A 6,676-nucleotide genomic window follows, 5' to 3' on the forward strand; every position below is an offset into this window, starting at 1 on the left:
TTGTATGACACTTTATGGCCTAGAACAATTCCTTTCTTAACCATAAAGTGGCACTTTTCCCAATTCAGCACCAAGTTCGTCTCTTCACATCGCGCTAGGACTGTCAAGATTCTGCAGGCACTTTTCAAAATAATTACCATACACAGAGAAATCTTCCATAAATACCTCCATAAATTCTTCCACCATATTTGTGAATATCACCGTCATACATCTCTGAAATATAGCAGGTGCATTACATAAGCCGAAGGGCATGCGTCTGAATGTGTATGTACTATATGGACACGTGAAAGTGGGCTACTCCTAGTCTTCCGGTGCTATGATTATCTAATTTTAGATGGAGTATCTATCCATAAAATAATAATAATCTTGCCCCGCTAATCTATCCAGCATTTGGTCAATGAAGAGAATTGGATAGTGATCTTTACGAGTCGCTTCATTCAACATCCGATAATCAATACATATCGTCCAATTGGTCATTGTACGTGTGTGAATCAACTCATTATCATCACTGATCACTACAGTCATTCCTTCCTTCTTTGGTACACAGTGCACCTGACTCACCTATTTGCTATCGTAAATTGGGTAGACAATACCATTATCTAACCACTTGATCACTTCTTTCCTGACCATTTTCTTTATCATAGGATTCAGCCTTCATTGTTGCTGCACTCTAGGCCTGTAACCCTCTTCCATGTAGATGTTGTGCATACAAAATACTGGATTAATTCCTGTAATATTAGACATTTACTAGCCAATTACCTTTCTTCTCCTCTTTAGCACTGCTATAGCTTTTTTTACCTATATATCTGATAATCCTGCAAACAAAATAACAAGCAAGGTATCTTGATCACCAAGAAAAACATATTGTAAATGAGGAGAAAGAACCTTAAGCTCCAAGTTACGAGCTTCTTCAACTAAAGGCCAGGGTGATGGACTAATTGGCCTATTCAAAGGCTCAAACTACACTTTCTTCATCTCAATCACTGCAAATTCATAACCTGGACTAATTTCAATGCTTTCACATCTCTATATAGATCATGACCTATGAAAGCTTGCTCTAATAGATCATCAGACAATTGTAACTGCCAATCTGAAGCAAAATCAATAACCGATATAGAAGACAACTCCTTATTTATGGCTGGTAGTTTCAACGCTTTGTACACATCAAAAACTTCCACTTTATCGTGTGCTTGCATTGTCATTTTTCCAGCTGCTACATCAATGAGTTACTATCCTATTGGTAAGAAGGGTCGTCCCAAAATAAATAGAATAATAGGATCAGTCTCAAAGTCAAGAATTACAAAATCCACCGAGAAGATTAAAGATACCACTTGCACCAATATATCTTCAATAATACCATCTGGCCTAGCAATGGACCTATCCATCAACTGCAACACAATAGTCTTGGGTTTGAGACTCCTAAGACCCATCTTTCGGTACCATGATGTGGGCATGAGATTTATGCTAGCACCCAAGTGACGTAATCCACGTAACAAATAGTCTATTAATGGTAATCTATAAGGTGAAACTACCTGAATCTTTCAACTTTGTGGGCAATTTATTTTGAATTTTAGACATGTACTCTTGAGTAAGTGTAACTGTAGCATATTCGATCAACCGGTTCTTATTGGCAACAATATCCTTCAAGTGTTTCGCATATTTTGTCATACTCTACAGAATGTCAACAAGAGGAAGGTTTACTTGAACCTGCTTCAAAAGATCTAGGAACTTCTTATAACTTGTTTTCTCTTAATGTTTCCTTGCCCTTTGAGGAAAGGGTAAGGGGATAGTCTTCTTTTCCACATGAATTTTATCTCTTTCCTCTTTTTCCTTGACTTTCTTCTCTACATTGTCTTTCAAACTGTCATCAGTGACTATGGGATTATCCTGCTTCTGAATCATCTCCTTAGTTTGCAGCCCACTCCTTGTTGTAATAGCATTTACCTACTTTGGATTGGCTTCTGTATCGCTAGGTAATGCTCTTTGCTGCCTTGTATTTTGTGATCCTGGAATTTGACCCAACTACAACTCTAGATTTCTTGTAAGCAATTATTGACCCTACAACTCAGCTGCAAACTGTGTCTGTTGAGTCCTTATGTTTGTCATAAACTGTGCTTGTTAAGCTATAAACTGCTTAATCAATTCCTCTATATTGCTAGTTTGAGCGATTGCCTGATTATTCTGAACTAGCTGTGGATTTGGTTGCACTGATCCCTTGTACTGATTTGTATTCGGTGCCTGATTTCCACCCCATAAGAAATTGGGGTGGTTCCTCCAATTGGGATTATACATGTTGCCAAAATTCTATTGACCCTGATGATTTACATTCCCCACATAGTTGACTGAATCTGGATTAACAGAATATGCATCTGTTGTGTTCTCACCACTTTTGCAAACTTCACACCATGAATATACCTGTTGAACTGCATTTGTTGCGGCTGCTGGTTGTGTCACACCTAACTTTAGGTAGTTCTCATATGGTTTCGCATTGCTGCAATTTGTGTGTGTAATGCAGTGAACCGATCTACATCTAATGCCCCTGAAACCTTCTTGGGAGCACTCCTTGAGTATACATGCCACTCAATATTCCCTTGTGAGATTCGATTCAATAGTGTATACAATTTTTCATAAGTTTTCTCCAAAGCTTGGCCTCCTGCTACTGAATCCAAGATAATCTTTACATTCGACTCAAGGCCTTGTATAAATTTCTGCACCAAGACATCATTCGACTGATGGCGATGAGGATAATTTCTGAGCATGTCTTTAAATCTCTCCCAAGATTGGTAGAGATTTTCTCCATCTTTTTGTCTGAAACTCAAGATCTCACTCCTCAATCGTACAGTCTTCTGGGATGGAAAGAATCAAATAAGAAGCTTTCAAGCACAATCTTCCTAAGAAGTGATGGAGTAAGGTGGTTCAGCATGTAACCACCTCTTTGATTCCCCATTTACAGAAAAGGGGAAGAGTGTCAATCTAACATAATCAGAATTCACATCTTCAGGAATATAAGTATCACTTATTTCCAGGAAGGTCTGTATGTACTGCTGCGGATCCTCATGTGAAAGTTCGTAAAATTGCCCTGCAAAATTCAATAATTGCACCATATTTTGTTTCAATTCCCACTAACCTCCTGGATCAGGCTTCCAAATATTGTTAGTCACATGGTTCATAAGTGGGATTGCCACCTCACGAACAGGTCTTGCAGCTGGTTGAACAGGAACGGCTGGAATAACCAGAGCTGGAACATTTCCAACATTTGGATCAACAACATTTATTAGGATCTCATATTTCAGCCATCTTACCCTATTGAATGAAACGTTGAGCTCTTAGCCTCTAATGAAACCTCAATTCCAGTTCTGCAAAAGGCTCTACCAACTCTTTATCTCTACCCAGTCTAGTATTTAGCCAAACCTGCAAAAATTCAGCCACTAAGATCAAGTTGTTAACACTTAAACTTATTATCAAAAACCAAAAATTAAGAAATTCACTAATTTTACTAGTCCCCGGCAATGGCACCAAAAACTTGTTGCATCCCTACGCACATGCAAGTGTACGTGATCATACAAGTAGTATAAAGACTTAGACTATCAGCTATCATTCCCACGAGGACTAATAAACTAGAAATTTAGTCAAATTTTAGTTTGAGACAAATTGGTATTAAGTGCTTGAGAGTATCTTAATGATTGTGAATTTATGAATAAAAATGTAAATTTTTAACCAAGAAATAACTAGTGGTGACTAGAGCAAAGCAAGTAACGGTTGTAATCAATAATGATAATTATTCCAGGATTGAGGCATTTTGAACAATCATACAATTCTCTATTCTTATCATAGTCTAATTGGTTATCGGGTTGTTGATTCGTAAGGTTTATTCCACAATCTTGGTCTCACGACCTCAAATCTTCTATCTATTGAATATTGTAGCTACAACTCCTGCAGAGACACAACAATTCTTCTAAATTTGTAAAGTTATCTTTTTGCAATTGAACCAATCAAGGCTTCTAGGTATATCCCTATCCTAGATGCTAATTCAAATCCCTTATTTTATAAAAAGATAAGAACCTTGCTCCCTAATTTCTTCATTTTATCCTACGATTCTCCTCCCGGATGCACATAGAAATAAAGATTTATTCTAATGGTGGCCACTCATCAAAATAGTAAGTGCAAGAAATTAAGAACAACCCAGATGATAATCCAAAAAGAAACTATGAATGAGAATATAAAAGTGTAATCATGCTATTGGACTCAACCCTAGAATAAGGGTGTTTAGCCACTCATGTTTGAATTCAACATCCAAAATAGTTAATTAATCATACCCAAAATAATTCTTGAAGTAAAGAAGTTCGAAAGAAATATTAAGGACCCTAAAAGAAAGAATTTTGTGCCTTTTCGCCGCTGCTATGCTTGCCAAAAACCCTTTGTAATTGTGCTTACGTGTTCTTTTTATACTAGGAAAAATTTCAACAGATCTGTACTATTGACGCGATGCATCACAAATCGCATTGTATCACCTAATGCGTCGCCTCCTTATCACATTGTTCCACCGGAATTCCACTTCTAAAATTAGGCTAAGTCCATTTTGTCACCACACGACGTGACGCACTGATATTGCATCATGTCACTAGAAGTTGCTCCTCAATATTCAGCTAAGTGTCAAAAATTGAGGCATCGATGTGACACGTTGATATCGCTTCGATGCATTGGAAGTTACATATGGAATTTTCGCTTACTCAGAAAAATCACACATCGACGCAATGTATTGACATTGTGTCAATGCACTGGAGATTGTTCTTTTATTTTTTTCTAAGGCACATAATCTTACCAGTTGACGCGATGCGTTGAGATCGCGTCGTGTCACTGATATTCTTCTCCATTTTCTTTTCTTCATCTCATCAATCCTCAAAACCTTTTATTCTTCTTTCCTCTTATGAATCTCCATATATTTTTTCCTTCGATTTGCATGGTCCTTTTCCTCATCATGATATGCATCCCATTTTCTTCCATATCCATGGGAAATTAATCCTGTTTTTTAAATCACATCGGTTAGCTACAAAACACAATTTAACAAGCAATTCAACATGCTTAGCATACTTTTATTTGCGAAACAAGTCCAAATATGGGTAAATAGCGGTGTTTGGACATATAAATATGCCCTAGATCACTTATATAGAGGATTAAAATTTATTTTTGATTTCGGGGATGTTTCTTATAGCATTAGCAATACTTTAAAGGATTATGATAATCTTTGTTTAGTTGTTGTTTCCTCCTTTTTTTTTGCAAGGCTTGAATTCGAGGACAAATTGTTTCCAAAAAGGTGAGAATGATGTAGAATTGGAAAACTCCAATGACGTGAACGAGTTTCTAATTAACATCAAAAGTGAGGGTGTAGACTATCTTCGATATAAATATTTTCAATCATCTACGTAGAACTCGCAGTGCTATGAAAGATTTAATAAAAGATATTTTAAGGTTCATAACATGCTCAAATGGATGTACGAAGAAAGTGATTACAATCAAAAATGTCATCAAGGATTTTGGAGCATTCTTCCAACCATCATAAGCTTGGAGGACTTAAAGAAAGCATGGGAGGAAGACTTCAACGCCACTAATATGCTTAAGTGGTTATTTTAATAATTTGGTCATTTTTATAATTTGAATATTCTTGCAAAACTACTATTTATAGTCCTTAAGTTTTCACTTTAGGGTTAGATAATTTTTAGATGAACATTTGTGTTTAGGATCCTTTGTGAGTTTTGGAAAAACCTCTTATCTCTCCAAATTGAGACGTCTTGACTACTAGGGAAAGTATTCCCTTGTATGATTCAATTTCTCTTCCCTCTTAGATAGAACTTAATAATCCTTCGTCCACTTTATGTGTGGCCATTTCCTTTTTTGTCTGTCCCGAAAAGAATGTCACCTTTCCTTATTTGGTAACTATTTAAAGACACAATTTCACTTTTACCCTTATTGGTCTCACTTAATTAAATAATAGTAGTATATTTTTTAATAAAGGATAATTTTGTAAAAATCCATAAGTCTTTTCTTATTTCTTAAACTCCGTATATGGTCAAGCTGTGACGCATAAAATGGGACAGAGGGAGTAATTAATTTATTTTAATTGTTAGATTTTTCCTTCTTTTCTTCTAAATTTCTTCTCCCTTTATTTCTAGTTTTTAATCATTCTCTTGTATCTAATCTTATTTGCTTCAATGTGGTATCTTGTGTCTCATTTTACATCAAGCAGCCTCAAATCTTAGTTGTTAATCCCTTTTTCCATTTGTTACCCTTTTGGTCCAGCAAGTAAAAAAAAATGAGTTAACATTCACAACTATTAAAAAGTAATCAATATAAAGATAAAAATAATACATGCATGAACATCATTCAAGGATCACTACGTACTTTAGCTATACTGTTACATAGTTGTCATAATCCTAATTGTGGATTTTTGCTACACATGTTTGTGATATCACAATAATAATTATTAGAATAATTCATAATCATAGACTCGCAAATAAAGTAGAAGAAATCTGGAAATTTGAATTATCAAAGAAGAATTAATAACCAAGAATCAATGTTAAATCTCTCAAATCTTAGAACAAAACAATATATCATGTTTGTACGACCAAAGAGTTTGTATGAATACATAAAGAATAAAAGGAAACTTAGGAAACATACT

General features: G+C 35.5%; 1 non-coding gene across 1 annotated transcript; it reads left to right on the forward strand.

Annotated features, from left to right (window-relative positions):
- Window positions 1-2,730: 2,730 nt before the first annotated feature.
- On the forward strand, window positions 2,731-2,837 carry LOC124896372. The gene has a single exon (XR_007052735.1). It is a non-coding gene; the product is annotated as a small nucleolar RNA R71 (small nucleolar RNA).
- Window positions 2,838-6,676: the final 3,839 nt, after the last annotated feature.

Source organism: Capsicum annuum, chromosome 2 (genome assembly GCF_002878395.1).
Source record: "Capsicum annuum cultivar UCD-10X-F1 chromosome 2, UCD10Xv1.1, whole genome shotgun sequence".
NCBI lineage: Eukaryota > Viridiplantae > Streptophyta > Magnoliopsida > Solanales > Solanaceae > Capsicum > Capsicum annuum.